The following is a 19,067-nucleotide window of genomic DNA, read 5'->3' as shown; positions in this document are numbered from 1 at the left end:
AGTAACAGTTTTCCAGTGGCAGAAATGGACTTTTTCAATGTTCTTTCTGAGTTCAAAATCTCATATACTTTATCTGAAAATAAAAGTTCATTCTTCTAGCATAGAACCTTATATTATCTATGTACATAATATAGTTTGTTTATTGTCCTCAATTAGAAATACAATCACCTGACTTATCTCAGGCATTTCACTAAATAGTTTATATTCTTTCTTACTAATACGGCAATAGCTCTGCCAGGTGAATATTAATATTTCCATTTTACTGATACAGAAACAGATTCAGAAAACTTGCCTAAAAGCTAAAATTCACACATCTAATACATATTGAAACCAAAATTTAAGCAAAGTTTGAGCTCATGTTGTTTCCTTATACTGTTTTGTGCAATAGAAAGAATAAAGAGGTCATTGTTAGATGGGAATCAGCCTTGCTTGATGGATGATCTGTCTTTTTTGCTCTGAGGAACACAGGGGACAGTGCATTCAGCTTCTCAGAACTTTCATTTTCATGATGTCATTTTGACCTGGAAATTTTAAATGCAAAACAACCAGTTTCTTTCCAGAACTACATGTATATGATGTGTTTTCAAATTCTCCTTAAGCAGATTGAAAACATACTCATAGCTATGAATGTGACTAATCACCCACTGCCTATTTAATCACTAGACCCTTACAATTTTTATTCCACTTTCAGTGTTTGCATTGACCTTGCCAACATTTAATTGACGCCAATCCACATGAATGCTTAAACTTGAATCACCTAATTGCTAGAGATTTCTCTTACTTAAAGGAAATCCAGAGCACATTTATTGACAACATTAAAGTTCTTACTAATTTCCTGCTTAGAGAATAGTATGAAAGAGCTGCTTCATCTAGGAGAATATTAACTTAGAAACTTTAAGATGAGAGAAGTATGATTTAGAAGTAATGAGAAATAAAACCGAAATTCACAGATTATATTTATGCTTGCTATTTTATTTCTATCTACTTAGACTTTTTATTAAGGATGTTGGTAGGATTTTATCCAGTATCTTCCGGAACCTCTATGAATAAACAGTTCTGGTTTTCTTCTTTAACTTGATATAAATTACAGTTGTATTTTTTTCTAAGCTTTATTTGATTTTTGTTTTCTTGTCTTATTCTTTTTTTGTCTTAAAATATAGCACTTCTATCATGTTTTATATATAGCAGAGGAAATTGCTGACTTCATGGAATCCAAAGTATAATAAGATATTTAATGTGATGATGGTGAAGATTGAGGGTCCATCCAGTTGAAAAAGAAATGCTGTGTATATTATTAGACTTGCTGAATGATTTCCAAATCCTCTTCTTCCCTTCTGTCATTATCACTTGTTTCAATAGGAAAGCAATGTATGAAGACAATTTTTAAGGGAATTTTCTGACCTTAAGTCAAATAAGGGACACTTGGATTTGAGGTTACCGTGAACATAGCTTTACCTGAGGGTCTGGAGTTGGAAATTCACACAGGCCAGTGTTCAACTCCCCAGGCCCCTGTAGAAAACAGAGTGAAAGAATGATGGCTTTGCCTTTGATGTTAAAGCAAGGAGGGAGGGTGGTCATGGAAACAGATTTGCGTGATCACTTGTGGTGGGGAAAGGGTGTGTATTTCCATGGGCCAAGCCTAAACTGTAGGTTGGAACTGAGAGGTACTTGCAAGTGGATTGGCAGGGCCAGGTATCAGTGCAATGCAGAAGCTTCCAGTGTATTGTGCATTGCTCAGATCTCCTCTTCTGGACCATGATACTTATTTCCCCCACTGCTTGGAGTATTGCTTGCTAACAACCAATAGCCGAGTTCCTCACTAGGAACTGCCATGGCCAAAAGGAGCAGCATTTCTTAAGGGTAATGCCTCCTGGCTGTCAGCAGTTTGCATTCAATAACTGGTCTGTGTTGGGGCATAAAAATCTAGCCTTCTTACATCAAATGAAAATATGTCCAAAGGGCATCCCAGTATCAAGATTTCCCTGTGAGACTGGCTGAAGCCTCATTGCAGCTGCATCACAATTCAGCTTTTTCTTCGTCCTATCCTGCTGCCGTCACATCCTTACACACAGTGTTCCTGAGATCACATCCCTTCTCCTCCTCTTCCCATCTCTGCAATCATCTGCAAATTTCCATCTCAGAATCTCCGGGAATCCAACCTATGGCAGATGCTGCTGAGAAATTATATTGTCACCCTACTTCTCTGGCACTTAGGGAATTATTCAAAAGGCCAAAAAGGCATTCAAATTCTAAAATACCAATTTCGATTTTTTTAGTATTACTTACTGTGATAAAGTATTGATGAGTATACACTTCTGTGTCCTTTTCCTTTCTCCATGTGGTAAGACACTTAAGTCAGAAAGTGTGACTCATACTCTGTAGGTGTAGTAATCTGTATCCCCTGATAACCGATAAATGCTACCACGGTCCATGGCTCTCGTGCTGAGTGCTGGTTTATTGAGTGAATTGATTTATGTGGCCACATCAGAATGTATAGTGTAATTTTGAATTCTACAGAGAGAAGTCTTATCTATTTGGTAAACTCACTTTGGACTGCAGTACAGGTTTTGATGTGGAAGGCAGAACAGAGAGCCTGGCAGGAACAGTGGTTCATCTGCTAGTTGATGCACCAGTGGAATGGTTCAAAGTAGCTTGCCAGAGTGAGTCTCTAAACCAGCAGACATGTCCATTCCACAGATATCACTGCTGCTTTATCCCTGTGCAAATCAGGGAGTATAGGAAGACTGGGTATATGTATCTCTGTAGCTTTCCTTGGTTTATAAATCTAATTTTCCTTTGTTTATAAATTCAAATTAAGACTCAAAATGAGGTAAGAGAAATGCCTATCTCTTAAGTGCAAGGAATGCTTAAGGCCTGCTCTCAAAGGAAGCTACCTGCTCAGAATGGCACAAAATCTCCTCTTCCTTTTGTCTCATGGTTTTCCTCACCATGCTTCTGTGTCTTTGTGCATTGTGATCCTTTCACTTAGACTGTCTTTACCCTCTTTAGCTACCTGTCATATTCCTATTCATCCTCCAAGACTCAGTTTAATTGTTTTGGAGTCTCTCTACAATCCCTATCAAGTTTGAGACTCTCTTCTGTTTTTCTCTTGCTCTTTTATTCACATACTTTTTTTTTTTTAATTTATTTATTTGAGACAGAGAGATACAGAGAGAGAGAGAGAGTAGGAGCAATGGGGAGAGGCAGAGGGAGAGGGAGAAGCAGACTCCCCGCTGAGCAGGGAGCCTGATGCGGGGCTTGATCCCAAGACCTGGAGATCATGACCTGAGCTGAAGGCAGACGCTTAACGACTGAGCCACCCAGGCGCCCCTATTCACATACTTTTTAAAATTCACAATGTATTGTGAACTTGTATTTTAGTTAGTTGGCTTCTATAACTCTACTGTGAACTTATGTAAGGCAGGAGAATGTCTTTTTCTTCCTTTTTTCTCTCCATTTATATAAATAGCTCATAAAATGCCTCCTAATTTATGAATAGATTCAAACCCACCAGTGGAAATAATTTAAAAATGTAGAAGTATTGGAAATTGAAGAGACACCTACTTGAATTCTATGACCTTGACATTAAAATCCTTGCCATGAGAAACCCTTCTTAAAGATTTGGATATCTAATCATTTTTATAATACAAAAGGTATTGGGGAGAATTGAGAATGAGAAAAATATATGTCTTCATTTGACAAATGAAAATTTAAATTAATATCAGGAATTTTTAAAATAGTGAAATTTTGAGGGGATTGGTAGTATAAATAGTGACTGTTGCATGCAATAAATATAAAAATTAAAAAAATGAATCTTGTCATATTTCAGCAAGACCTTTCACTTCCTTTTATTGAAAAACTTGGAACTTTTATGTTGCATTTCAATTATACGTTTAAGTACAACAGTAGAATATAGAATTGTGACCTGAGAATTGGCCTCTGAAATTTGTATTGCCTCCTTCAGGTGGTTGCTTTGAAATATCAAAAGATAGCTCTTGTATAGAAGAAATGCTTATGGGGCGCCTGGGTGGCTCAGTCGTTAAGCGTCTGCCTTCAGCTCAGGTCGTGATCCCGGGGTCCTGGGATTGAGCCCCGTGTCAGGCTCCCTGCTCTGCGGGAAGCCTGCTTCTCCCTCTCACACTCCCCTTGCTTGTGTTCCCTCTCTCGCTGCCTCTCTCTCTGTCAAATAAATAAATAAAATCTTAAAAAAAAAAAAAAAAAAGAAGAAATGCTTATCTGGTTCAAATATTATTCAGTAGTCACATACTGAGCAGAATTCATGGCAAAAAAAAAAAAATTACAAAGATGAACATGACCATGTCTTTGCTTTCACTGAGCTCATGATCTAGGGAGAAAGTGAAATAAACCAGAAAGTTATAACTCAGTGATTTAGGTGCTTGATATAGGAGATGAGGTGACTATCGTGCTTTGGGGGACTATGTTGGTGGCTTATTTCCATTCTTCCTTTGACCCTGTGCATGATTGCAGAAGTTGTAACCTAATTTCTTCTTTCATTAGTACGCCCATACCTTCAATTCAAATTCTCAGTTTACCATTTACTAGCTTTGTGATCTTGGGCAAGCTACTTAATCCTCTGAGTCTTAGGTTCCTCATTTATTAAATAGGAAAGTTTCTTTGTTAAATAAGAATGATCTCTGTCTTGCAATGTTGTTATAACTATTAATTGAAATACTTAAACTACTTAGCATGGTCTTAGTATATAGCAATTCTCAACTACATATATATATATATATATATATATATATATATATATATATTTTTTTTTTTTTTTTTTACCTTCTTCACTATTTTATCACTGGGATTCAAGAGAAAGCTTTAGGCTATTTGTATGCTTACACTACAGTTTGCACTGGAAAACATTCTATGATCCCTTTCTCCATCTCATTCTGTCCATGCCATGATGCCATGAGTGACTCCAGGGTAAGCATTGTGGTTTCCCTCATTTTGTAGTCACAGAGCCTAGTCTTGTGTTCAATTTAAGTGCTCAGTAATTTGTTCAGGGATTGGATAATTACTGAATTCTATTTATTTTTAAAACAGGACTGAAAACTGAGCAAAGCTGTGGATATCATAATCTAAGCAGTATAAGATCCATATAGTTTCAATTTCTGATTTCTCCAATTGCAGTTTACTGACAATTATTACAGATAATTGCCATTGTGTCAGTCAGTAACAGCACATGGTGGCAAAATAGGCTCCGATTTGATTTAATCAATAGCGGGATTACTGAGAGGCTCTGATCCTAGAAGCTTTCAAGTGGTGCAGTGATACAGAGAAAACTCAATTTAATTACCAGAAACTAGGTCAAGGAGGAAAAAAAACATACTTCTGGAGGGCAAGTGCAATAAAAGAGACAATTATAATGGATATATGAGCAAGATGGATAACACAGCATTTTTTTAGAAACTCTAAATCATTTTTGAACATTCTGAGTAAGGGCCAGTCTGCCCTGGTCAGTAGTGGATTTTAATTTTTTCTGTGTGAACCAAAGTTCATCCATTTGCTTGAGTGTGGCTTACAAATGTCTTTATAAGTGATTGGTATGGTTATTTAATAAATAGGATTTAAAATAGGGAAATGTTGCAGACATCCTTATTCATCAGAAATGGATTGGTAAAAGCCAACCAAAACTTCATCCTATTACCTTAAAAAAAAGCTAATGCTATACACTGGAAACCATTTTCTCTGAAAAAGAAACTTGAGACTTCTAAGTGTTGCTCTTTTATCAAGATAAATATTAACAGACTGAAAAAATATGCCTGTCTTCTTTGCTTCAACAGAACATTTTACAGCCTCTTAATAAAAATGTTTTTTTTTTTTGTGGTATATAGATAAAAGTTATTGAGTGTTTAGTCTATTCTAACTACCATGATAATTGTTATATATTTTATGTTAATATTTTCATGTTAAAGGAGATTAGCTATTTTGCCTTTTACAGGACTTCAAGAGGTTAAATAACTTTTTCTAGCTTGTCAGTTATAGATCCAGAGGACTTGAATCCAAATCTATTTGATATCGTTATAGAGACTATGGGTGGGAAAGTCCATGCACCTTCAACCTGCAGTAAAAATTTTAGTTGTTTTTTTTTTTTAAGATTGTATTTATTTGACAGAGAGCAAAAGCGCAAGCACAACAGAGGGAGCAGCAGAGGGAGAGGGAGAAGCAGGATACCCTCAGAGCAGGGGGAGGCCAGTGTGAGGCTCGATACCAGGATCCCGGGATCATGACCTGAACCAAAGGCAGTCGCCCAACCAACTGAGCCACCCAGGCACCTGTAAAAATTTGTCTTATAAGTAAACTCAAATTCTCTCTGATTCATACACCCACAAAATAATAACTAAAGGAACTTAATAGATGTTAAGACCTGTCTTACTGACTGATTTAACAGACTTTAAGTCCAGCTGGTTTTGCCAAAAGTTTAGATAGATATTTGGAAATCTTTTTTTTTTTAATTTTATTTATTTATTTGAGTGAGAGAGAGAGAGAGCAAGAGAGAGCAAGCACAAGCAGGTTGAGGGGCAGAGGAGGAAGCAGACTCCCTGCTGAGCAGGGATCCTGATGCAGGGCTCAATCCCAAGACTCTGGGATCATGACCTGAGCCAAAGGCAGAGGTTTAACTGACTGAGCCACCCAGGCACCCCAACATTTGGAAACCGGGGTGCAGAATTTACTGTTAATGGAGAAGTTGGATAAAACTAGATAAGTGCAGAAGGGACAAATTTATATTTTTAAATTAAAAATATTTTAAAAGATATATCATTTTCTATTAATGCATTGAGTTTCTGTATTTCAGAATAAGACTCTGCTTAGGAGGCTCATATATTAAAACTGTGGCAATCTCCAAAGTCATCCCTCAGAATGTGCATTTGGGTGAGTGAAAAGCCTACTTTTTATAGGTCAGTCAGTATTAGAAGACCAATCTATAAATCCAAATTTTAATAAGCCTGTAATGGGGCTAACAGTCATTACACAGCAGTTGGCAGGTAACATTCAGTTTCTATTCACATGCAAAACATCTTGATTTCTTCTCAAGTATTACTGTGAATTAATTACATTTTTATGCTTGATGTTTCTCCTGAGTTCATATCAATGACATTTCAATTATAAATGCCTTCCATGTACATGAAACAGAGCAAAATACTTTTTTTAAATATTCTTTATGTGTAATGGTGGATGAAATGTAATGGTGAATTTTTATTGTCTGCCTTGACCAGTGATTGCTTTTGAAGCTATCTCCCCTACACATACACCCCAGTGGTTCAAATTGATTAAAGTCAGGATGTGATGAAAGAAAAATGGAGAAGTATGCAGAAAAATTGAACACTTGATTTCACTGTCAATTTAATCTCCTTTTGTGTTTTAACTTTATTTTTAAAAAACAAACATGCATTTATTATAAAAATTTAGGAAAAACACATAAGCAAAGGTAAGAGTATATATATATATCACTGATATCTCTGACACAGAAAAAATTACTGCTAACACAGTGGTTTTTAACTTCCATTTTGCTTTTACTCCCATATGCGGGACACTTCAAAATATTCATAAACGTAGACAACAGTTAATAATAATTGGTGAGAAAATTACTTTTTCTTCCTCCCCTACTATTCTGGGGGGAGAAACAGAAGTGTACCCTTTTGAACTAATTAGTGCTGTTCACCAGATAATTTTGGTTCTCCTCACTTCTAAGCTTATGGGAGTATTTCACTTTATCTTTAGTCGGATGGGGTCATGTGTGAGAAAGTCTGAACAATTAGTTATGATTAGAAGTGATGCATGTCATTATGGAGTCAAATTATTTATTTGTATATGAGTGAGTTCCTTTCTCAACCTACTCAGTAAACCATAGCTTTCAAAATATGGCTGGGCCATTGGTTTGAGTAAGTAAGACCAACAGAGCCCCCTCCTGACCAAAAAAGGATCTATACCATGACCAAGAAATAGACCTGTTACTTTAAGCCATTAGGATTTTGAGGTTTGTTACCACAGCATAATTTAACATGTCATGACAAATATACAACCCAATAATCATCTGTCACCAAATGACTTCAATTTATCCTCAGGAAGGGAGGAAATCTGAGCCAAAGCTTATGGGAAATAATATACATTTAGGTCAAAGCATGCAAATTTTATTAAAAATTATCTTTAAAGCAAATTTTTCAGTTGTAAGGAATATGTTATGTGAGTTAATAAAGGTGCAGTAAGGAATTTCAGTAAGGAATTTCTCCTTGTTTTATTACAAAAATACAGTGATAATATCTTTGTAGCAATGAAAATCTAGGAAACCAAGGGCTGTTCTCATGCAAATGATAAAATAGCAGTGTGTACATAAATATGTCCCTAAGAACAGGCAGAGTTGTATTGGTAAAGAAAATTTAAAAAGCTGAAAAGTAAATAACATTAGTAAACCACTCATAAGACTCATAAAAAAGACAAGATACCAGTTACAAATATCTGGAAGAAAAAGGAAGACAACTGCAAAACCTATAGAGTTTAGATTAATACAAGAAGTTATTATAACAGTTTTTTTCCAATACATTTAAGTAGAAAATTCCCAAAATATGTATAAACCATCCATACAAATAATCAAAGCTCACATAAGGACAAAATCTGAATTCTCCAGCAATTATTTTAAAAATCCAAAATTAAAAACTTTCCTAAGAATATGATTCAAGGGTCCTACTGAGAATTATACCAAACATTTAAGAAAGACCTAATAACCATACACAAAGCTTTCCTTCAAGAACCCAAGAACACTTGTAGGGTACACCCTTTCTATTCAATAATGCACTGATGATCTAACCAGCACAATAAATAAAAATAAAGGAATGATATACAAAAAGGAAGAAATAAAATTAGTATTCAAAGAAATGATTTTGTACATAAACTAATATACACAATAACTTATTATATATGCATTCTTTAAGTTTAGCAAGATTATTTAGTACAAGGTCAACATGCAAAAAATTCATTGTATTTTGACATGCCAATGACAAATATTTAGGAAACACACTATTACAATATTTTTAAAAATATCAATTTCCTACTACTTGAGAGAAAGTTGACCTATGTAAATTGAAGAATGTTTATGGGTTGGAACATTCAATCGTCTAAATATGTTAATCTCCTGAAATTGAGCAATGGGTCTGCTGTGGTCCTATAAACACACACACACACAATGGAATATTATGCAGCCATCAAGAAAATGAAATATTGCCATTTGCAATGATGTGGATGGAACTAGAGTGTTTATGCTAAGTGAAATAAGTCAATCAGAGAAAGACAAGTATCATATGATTTCACTGATATGAGGAATTTGAGAAACAAGACAGAGGATCATAGGGGAAGGGAGGGAAAAAATGAAACAAGACGAAACCAGAGAGGGAGACAAACCATAAGAGACTCTTAATCTCAGGAAACAAACTGAGGGTTGCTGGAGTGGAGGGGGATGAGAGGGATAGGTGGCCGGGTGATGGACATTGGGGAGGGTATGTGCTATGGTGAGCGCTGTGAATTGTATAAGACTGATGAATCACAGACAATGTATCACAAATAATACATTATATGTTTAAAAAAAAAATTAAAAAATGCTAATAGTAGATTCAGCAGAATTGGGAAAGCAACTGAACAAAAAGATTTGGGTAGAATTAAAGTGTGTGAAGTCAGTGATTTCAAGGGACATGGGGCAAGTTACCCGGACCTTATAAAAACAGACAAAATAAGAAGACTCTGCAGATTGTCTGCATTCTTACAAGGGTGGAACTAACCAACACAGTTGGAGTTTGATCTAAAAGAGTTAGAAGGTCCAACTCTGTGACTTTAACCATAGAATTCATTTTCATAATAAATATAGAATGTAGAGCATGTGAAAATGAAAGTCATTTGAGGCAAGTACAGATGTCTAGTGATATCTCTCTTGGATGAAGTTTTGGAGAGGTTCATGGGAAGGGTTTATGTAACAAAGAATGAGGTAATTAAAAGATTTTTAGTTAAGAATAAAAGGATTAAATCGAGGCTAGGCTCTTAAGAACTTACAGATTTCGGGGCATCTGGGTGGCTCAGTCGTTAAGCGTCTGCCTTCGGCTCAGGTCAGGGTCCCGGGGTCGAGCCCCGCATCCGGCTCCCTGCTCGGCGGGAGGCCTGCTTCTCCCTCTCCCACTCCCCCTGCTTGTGTTCCCTCTCTCGCTGTCTCTCTCTCTGTCAAATAAATAAAATCTTAAAAAAAAAAAAAAAACTTATTGATTACCATATTGCAGATCTGTTTCATCATTTGTGAAATTTGGACCTAGATAATCTAGAAAAGAGATTAAATATTTACTTATCCACTTTGCCTTCTCTGTGCTGATCGATTGTTTCATGGAAGGAAATAACTTTGTGTGTGAGAGCGTGCATGAGTCTGTGCAAGCGCACATGGAAGGGGAGGGGCAAAGGGAGAGGGAGAGAATTTTTAGCAGGCTCTACACCCAGCACAGAGCCCAACATGGGGCTCTACCTCACCACCCTGAGATCATGACCTGAGCTGAAATCAAGAGTTGGGTACTTAAAGGACTGAGCCACCCAGGCACCCCTCATGGAAGGAAATCTTAGAGTAGATTTTAAATAAAACCTAACATTTATCATATTAAAAAAGTAGTTGTCTAAAGTAATACAACTTACTTTTTTTCTTTTATGGATCATGTTTTTGGTGTTGAATCCAAGAAATCTTTGGCAAACCAAAGTCACAAAAATTTTCTATGTTAAAACATTTTTAAAGTTTTAATTTTTACATTTAGGTCTATGATCCATTTTGAGTTACTTTTTATATTTGGTGCTAGGTATCAAAGTGAATTTTTTGCATATGGATATCTAATTTTTTTTTTTAAAGATTTTATTTATTCATGAGAGAGAGAGAGAGAGGCAGAGGGAGAAGCAGACTTCCCACAGAGCAGGGAGCCCGATGCGGGACTCGATCCCAGGACTCCGGGATCATGACCTGAACCGAAGGCAGACGCTTAACCATCTGAACCACCCAGGCGCCCTGGATATCTAATTTTTAAACACAATTTGTTAAAAAGAGCATTATTTCTCCACAGAATTTTATTTGTACTTTGGTAAAAAAATTAGTTGAACTTATATTTGTCAGTTTATTTCCTCTGTTTCATTGATCAGCTTATCTGTGTTATATCAATACCACATTGTCTCAATTACTGTAGATTTATTATATCTTGAAATTGGATAGTATTAGTCCTTCAACTTTGTTCTTAAAGTTATTTTGGTCATATTAGGTCTTTTGTATTTCCAAATGAATTTTAGAATCACTTTGTGATTCTAAAAGTGCTTGCTGGGTTTTTTTGTGTGTTTGTTTTAGGATTGAGTTGATTATATAGATAAATTTAGGGACAGTTGACATCTTCACAATATTAATTCACGAATGTAGTACATCTCTCCATTTAAGTATTTTATCATTTCTTTTTAACAATGTTTCGTGGGTTTGGGTGTGCATATATTGTACACCTTATCAGATCTATTCCTAAGTATTTCACATTTCTCAATGTTATTATGCATGATGTTTCTCAAATTTCAATTTCTAGTTATTTGTTGGTAGTGATCGAAATAAAATGGATTTTTGTATAGAATTGCTGTTTACACCTTATAAACATGCTACTTAGCTTTAGTAGCTTATTTGTAGATTCCATTGGATTTTCTATATATCCAGTCATGTTGTCAGTAAATAGTTTCTTTCCAATATGAGTATCTTTTTTCCTTTGTCTTGCCTAATTGCACTAACCATATCTTCTAGTACAGTGTTGAATAGAACTTGCCTTGTTCTGATATTAGGGGGGCAACTTTCAATCTGTAACATTAACTGTTAACATTAAGTGATGAGAGTATTTCATTTGAGAAACTTGTGTTCCTAGTTTGCTGAGAATTTTTTTAAAAACTTTGGGATAGGTAGTGGATTTTATCAAATGCCTTTTCTGTTAAGATGATTATATGGCTTTTCTTTCAAAATTTGTTTCTATGGCAAACTACATTGATTTTCAATGTTAAACCATTCCTTAGATAAACCCCATTTGGTCATTTGGATGAAATGCTCTTTTTGTACATTGATGAGTTTGATACGCTAAATATTAAATTTTTGTATTTATGGTCATGATTGATATTACTCTATAGTTGTCTTTGCGTGTAATTATTTTGTCTAATTTTGGTATTAGCATTATAAAAGCTGACTTCACAAATGCGTTGGGAAGTATGACCTCCTCTTTATTTTTGGAATGAGTTTTTGCAGATTTGGTTTTATTTCCTTCTTGAACATTTGGTAGAAATCACCAGTGAAGTCATCTGAAGTTTTCTCTGTGGGGATGTTTCTAAGTACAAATTTAATTTTGTAGCTATATAGGATTATTCAGGTTATCTGTATCTTCTTGTTTAAGCTCTGGTAGTTTGTCTTCCAAGGAATTTTCCTGTTTTATCTAAGCTGTCAGATTTACTGTCATTAAGTTTTCATAATAATTATATGTTTAACATCTGTAGAATGTATAATGATGTCACCTCTTAGTCTTGATATTGTGATTTTTGCCTTTTTTCTCCTTATCTTTGTGGCTAGAAGTTTATGAATTTATCAATCTTTACAAGCCAGCATTTGATTTCAGTGATTTTTCTCTATTTTTTCCTGTCTTTTAATTTTTATCAATTACTGCTCTTTTATTTTATTTCTTCTGCTTACTTTGGGTTTAATTTGTTTCCCCTTTCCATTTTTTTAAATAGAAGCTTTTACCATTTTAGATCTTCTTTTCTAATAATATAAGCATTTAATGCAATAGTTTTACCTCTGATCATTGCTTTTAGAGCATCTGCCAACTTCCGTTAGACTTTAAAAAAAATTAGGTGTCTCCAAAATATATTTTATTTTCTCCTATGATTTCTTTTTTGACTCGTGGATTATTTAGAATTATGTCATTTAATTTCTAAATATTGGAGAAATGTTCCAAATACCTTTCTTACTGATTTCTAGTTTAATTCTGCTGTATCTAAGAACATTACTCTTAGTTTGAAATTTATTGAGAATTCTTTTATGGCTTAGAATATTTTGTGTCAGGGTACCTGGGTGGAACAGTTGGTTAAGTGGTCCAGCTTGATTTCAGCTTAGGTCATGATCTCAGGGCTGTGAGGTTGAGCCTTGTGTTGGGCTCTGGGCTCTGTACTAGGCATGGAGCCTGCTTAAGATTCTTGTTCTCCCTCTGCCTGCTGGCCTCTCTCTCTCTCTCAGAAGAATGTGTTGTATTTTAGTAAATGTTTTGTGTATTGTTGAAAATATGTGTTTTGCTGGATCAAGTATTCTATAATTAGCAATCAGGTCAAGCTTTTTGATAGTATTATTCATGAAAATAAGATTTCTATTGTCTTCCTTATGTTTGTATCCCTGTACCTAGTATGCCTACCACCCCTTGGCTGCTTTTGAGATTTTCAAATTTTCACTGTTGTTCAGTAATTTAGGAAGTACTTCAATGTGATTTTCTCTGTGTTTATTCTGCTTATGGTTTGCTGACCACTTTGACCAGGGGGTTTATCCTTTTCATAAAGTTTGAAACAATTTTTGGAAATTATTTTTTCAAATATTTGTCTTGTCCCCTAACCTCTCCTCCTGGATTCCATTTGTACTATATTATCAAACATCACTGAGTACTGTTCATTTTCTCTTTTTCCTAGTTGTGCTGCATTTTGGATGGTTTCTGTCACTATACATTCAAGTTGAATGATAGTTTTCCTGGTGTTGTTAATTCCACACAATATATTTTTTTTATTTCAGATTTTTTTTTCATTCCTTGAAATTCTATTTGTGTCCTTTAAAAAATATTTTTCCTATTTCTTTATCATGTTGATATTTCCTCCACCTTCCTAAATATTTGGAGTATATTTTTCGAAGAATTTTCAGTGTACTTTTCTTATTTTTCTTTGCTCTTTTTTTTGTTTATAATAAATGATAAATATCAATTCAAAGATTAGGACAGAGCTAAGGGTGAAGTGTCTTAGCAATCTTATCCTTCTCTTCTGACTTCTGACTCCTTTTTGATGTTGTTTTTTGTTTATTTCTTAAACAGTGGTAAAAAGCATAGCATGAAATATAATCCCTTAACAAATTTTAAGTATACAGTACACTTACCTGTATTATTACTTATGAGCACAATTATGTGCAGCAGAATTTTTTCATATAGCACAACTGAAATTTTATTTATGTTGAAGAGCAACTCCCCATTTCTCCCTCTCCCAGACTCTGGCAACCAACATTCTACTTTTGGGCTTCTATGAGTTTGACTACTTTAGCTATCTCATATAAGTGGAATCATGTCGTATTTGTTTTTCTGGGACTGGTTTATTTTACTTAGTATAATGTTCAAGCATTTAATCCACGTTGTTGCGTATGATATGATTTTCTTCCTTTATAAGGCTGAAGGATATTCCATTGTATGTATACACCACATTTTCTTTATCCATTCATCGGTCAATGGACATTTAAATTGCTTTGCACATCTTGGCTATTGTTAATAATGCTGTAGTGAACACAAGAGTATAGATACCACCTTGGCATCCTGATTTAAATTATTTTGTACAAATACCCAGAGGTACGATTTCTGGCTCATGCAATAGTTCTATTTTTAATTTTTGAGGAAATTCCATACTATTTTCCATAGCAACCACAACTTTTTCATTCCCACCAACAGTGCACCACGGTCCCAATTTCTCCAAATTATTGCCAACATTTGTTATGTATTTAATATTTTTGATACCGGCTATTCTAATTGGTAACTGAGGGGATATCTCATTGTAGTTTTGATTTGCATTTCTCTGATGATTAGTGATATCAAGCATCGTTTTAGATACCTATCGGGTATTTGTGTGTTTTCTTTGTATGCCTATTCAAGTCCTTTGCCTATTTTTAAATCAGGATGTTAGTTTTTTGCTTTGTTTTTTCCTACTGTTGAGTTGTAGAAGTTTCTTAAATATTTTGGATACCACCTTACTAGATAATGGTTTACAATTATTTCCTCCCATTATGTAGGTTGCCTTTTCACTCTGTTGATTGTTTCCTTTGCTGTGCATTTTTTTGAGACAAAATAATTATGGAATTTACCTCACAGATTCCTATGGAAAGCATCATTACCTGTTGTATATATTTTTAAAGGTTTTATTTATTTATTAGAGAGAGAGAGATTGAGCACAAGCAGGGGTAGCAGCAGAGGTAGAGGGAGAAGCAGACTTCCTGCTGAGCGGGGAACCTACTGCGGGGCTCAATCCCAGGACCTTTGGATCATGACCCAACCCAAAGGCAGACACTTGACCAACTGAACCACCCAGGCACCCCACCTGTTGTATATTCTTATTTTTAAGACACATAGAACACAAGTGTGACAATAATAATACAAAAACTGTAAGGATCATCATTGTTCTTTGGTCACCAACAGTAACCAAACCAGTACTCAAAGTATGGTCTGTGGTGCCAGTTTGTAGATTATTAGTTCCCAGCCCATGGCAAGGGAAGTATAGAAATTGAACGTAAGCATTTACAAACTTTTATGGAAATTTGACTTGGCTGTGAAATATAAGTATCAGATTGTTTTTTCTAGAAATTTGTATTTATTGTATTTTACAAAAGTATTGATCTTAAAAGATTAAAAATTAAACTGGTCCTTCATTAGAAATAGTTTGAGAATTACTTATCTCTATCAGTTAATGTGGAGCTAATAATCTTACTTTAAAATCAATTACTAATATTTTCAGAGTATTTTTGAAAAAATTATATTGCTCTAGAATTACATCATATTCTTAAACTATTCTCGAAGCACTTTATCAAAGCAATGCCCCTCTCATCTACATAGATACTTCGATGCTAGACGTTCTGGTGATATAGCCAACATAGCCAACATTTATTTAAATATTCATGTGATTATAATATTGAAGACTCAAAGGACCATGATTAAATAAGGAAACTAAAAGGAATCTATTATCATGAAGTTTCTTTTTTTCTCTGAATTGTTTGGGCAAAACTTTTGAATAACATAATTATAGCGCCTCAACTTTAGGCCACAGTTTTCTATTTTTGAATTTCTTTTTTTTAAAGATTTTATTTATTTATTTGAGAGAGAGAGAATGAGAGAGAGCATATGAGAGGGGTTAGGGTCAGGGGGAGAAGCAGACTCTCTGCCGAGCAGGGAGCCCGATGCAGGACTCGATCCAGGGACTCCAGGATCATGACCTGAGCCGAAGGCAGTCGCTTAACCGACTGAGCCACCCAGGCGCCCTTATTCAATGCTTTTAATTCATTAGTATAATTATTTATTTCAGTGCTTAAATTGTTCCAGCTTTGGCCATTGTGAACCACTTCAAGCTAGAGGTGAGATAGGAAATCTAGAGGGAGATGGAGTTGGGTAAATGCCCTTCCCCTTCGGTGGAATGAGGCTCTGGACTTACCTCCTAAAGAGAAAGTCCTCATTATGGAGATGGATATGGACATATTTCAAAATGATTATTTTTCTTCTCGCCATGCCAGACACATAAGATTTTATTTGGCTATTTACTGTGAGACCCCGGAATGTTTTCATTCACATGCTAATGCACACTCAGCCTCTTACAAGCAATTTAAATTACTATTTAAGTGTTCCTCTCCAGTTATGGCTCCAGTGGCTTTTGTTCTAGATAATTCTATCTCACTTGTGACTCTGTATTTTCCTGTCTCTTTATATTCTGGGATAGCAGTCTGCCAAGCAACCTTGAGTCTATGATAGGTCCAAGAAAAGTTGTTCAGAGTTTTCTTGTTGTAAGGAAGGGAGTGACAACTTTGGAGCTTTTGACGTATCAGAGCTGAAACCTGAGTCTGTGAATTGATTTTCTTTTAAAATTTTATTGAAGACTTTATTTTGTTACAGTAGTTTTAGGTTTTGTTTTTTTTTTTAAGATTTTATTTATTCATTTGAGACAGAGATAGAGAGAGCATGAGCAGGGAGAGAGGCAGAGGGAGAAGCAGGCTCCCCGCTGAGCCAGGAGCCCGATGTGGGGCTCGATCCCAGGACCCTGGGATCGTGACCTGAGCAGAAGGCAGACGCTTAACCATCTGAACCACCCAGGCACCCCAGTAGTTTTAGGTTTACATCATAATTGAGAGGAAAAGACAGAGATTCCCCATATACCTCTGACCCCTAATGGGTGCTTACCCATTATTAACATCATTTACCAGAGTGGTGATTTGTTACCAATTGAACTGTATACCTAATATCCAGGCGCTTTAATGTATTTAAATTATTTATCACAAAAACAACAAATACAATATATGAAGGGAATAAAAGAACAGGTGGATCAAATATGAGTATACTTCCTGTCTTTTGTTTTTCTTTTCCCTCCTAAATGTGAATGCATTTTTAGATATAAAAAGAATAAGCACACAGAACACACAAACACTATAGTGCAGCTCCTTTTATTGTCTCCATTTTACAAATGAGTCAGTCCAGAGGACAGTCCTGTGCTCATCGTGCTGGATATTGGGTCACAAAAAAAGATGGTAGGAAAAAGGTAATTGCATTAAGTAATGCAATACAATAACTACAATAACAAATCCTCCTGCTTTGTAAACTTGACTTTTTCTCATATGAGCTGAGCTTCCTTTACTTAATTTGAGTGTAAAGAAATAAATTTAAACTGAAACAGTCAGATTTGACAAAATACTAAAGCCTAAACAATTTTGAATAAGCTGATACTCTCACAACACTTAAAAATTATATACTCACGTTGTTACCTATTTGTTTTGATCAAGTTAAAGAATGGAATCATAGGGGTTGATTAAATATAGTACAATTCAATATTGAGAAATAAATTGAACCATAGTAAACTGAGTTTTCTGTTTTTAATCTATGTTAACAGGTCTAATCGTGGCTAAATATAAGGAGGGTTAAATATTAACTTCAGCTAAATTCAAAATAAATTTTACTTCATTGTAATGTCAGAAGGTTCTAATGTCAATTTAAAAAATAACCTACAATTGTTATTTATATAAATTCTCAAATCTCTTTTGTTGCATACTTTTTATTTGGATTCCTTCCATCCATATTTTATAACAGTAAGATTATCTCATATTAATATTATAATACAAGTTTATCTTTATTTTCACTTTTTGTGAACTTTCACCTAGAATTCCAGTATACTTCCTTTGCTTTTTCAAATTCCTTCACTTAGCAAATCTTATTGTCTGGAAATAACATCTGGATGTAAAGGAAAAGAGGAAGTTTAATTTTTTACTACTTCTGTTAAGACAGTATTTGTTTTGAAACAAGGAATGAGAAGCAGATATCTTAAGTTATGATATTGGTTCCAAGAATCTACTGAGGGAATGTTTGTTACATAAGACATTGCTTGTTTTTGTTTTCTTTTGACAGTATAGTAATTGAGGAAAAGATACTAGACAAGGTCAAAGGTTTTAGTTGGGTTACTAACTAGGTTTGTCAAATTATAGAAATCATTGAAAATACTTTGGGACTTAGTTTATTCATTTATAATAACCTTACATTATTAGGGTTGGTTTTTGTTTGTTTTGAGAGAGAGAGAGAGCAGGAGCAGGGGGGAGGGGCAGAGGGAGAGGGAAAAGCAGACTCCCCGCTGAGCAGGGAGCCAGATGTGGGGCTCAATCCCAGGACTCTGAGATCATGATCTGAGCTAAGGCAGATGCTTAACTGACTGAGCCACCCAGGTGTCCTATTAGGGTTTTTATATAAAATATTGTCTAGCTATCAATTTCTGATGGGCTGTTTCACAACCTCCTAGCTAAACACAAAGTCAAAACCAGAAAACCTCAAAACATTGGAAAAAAAATAAGGTAGAGATATTAAGTTGGTGGTCTTTAGATATCCTTCCAAATCAATTTTTCTGTTATATGATGTTTAATGGTCTAACAACATTGCAATTTCTTAGGGCTGCATTTAACCTTATTGTGTGCCATTATGATCCTTTAAAAAATTTCAGCTGATATTTGGTTGACTTATAAATCAATTTGAATTAGGTCATTTTCTTCTTTTTTTTTT

The 19,067-nt window shown here is 34.9% G+C and overlaps 1 long non-coding RNA gene across 1 annotated transcript; it reads right to left on the bottom strand.

Annotated features, from left to right (window-relative positions):
• Window positions 1-960: 960 nt before the first annotated feature.
• Window positions 961-10,080, bottom strand: LOC118010215. Its single transcript, XR_004679153.1, has 3 exons — window positions 10,057-10,080; window positions 1,456-1,509; window positions 961-1,346 (listed from the first exon to the last, which is right to left on the bottom strand). It is a non-coding gene; the product is annotated as an uncharacterized LOC118010215 (long non-coding RNA).
• Window positions 10,081-19,067: the final 8,987 nt, after the last annotated feature.

Source organism: Mirounga leonina, unplaced genomic scaffold (assembly GCF_011800145.1).
Source record: "Mirounga leonina isolate KUSES-001 unplaced genomic scaffold, KU_Mleo_1.0 Mir_129, whole genome shotgun sequence".
Taxonomy (NCBI): Eukaryota; Metazoa; Chordata; class Mammalia; order Carnivora; family Phocidae; genus Mirounga; species Mirounga leonina.
This window is presented reverse-complemented; position numbering and strand designations above follow the sequence as displayed.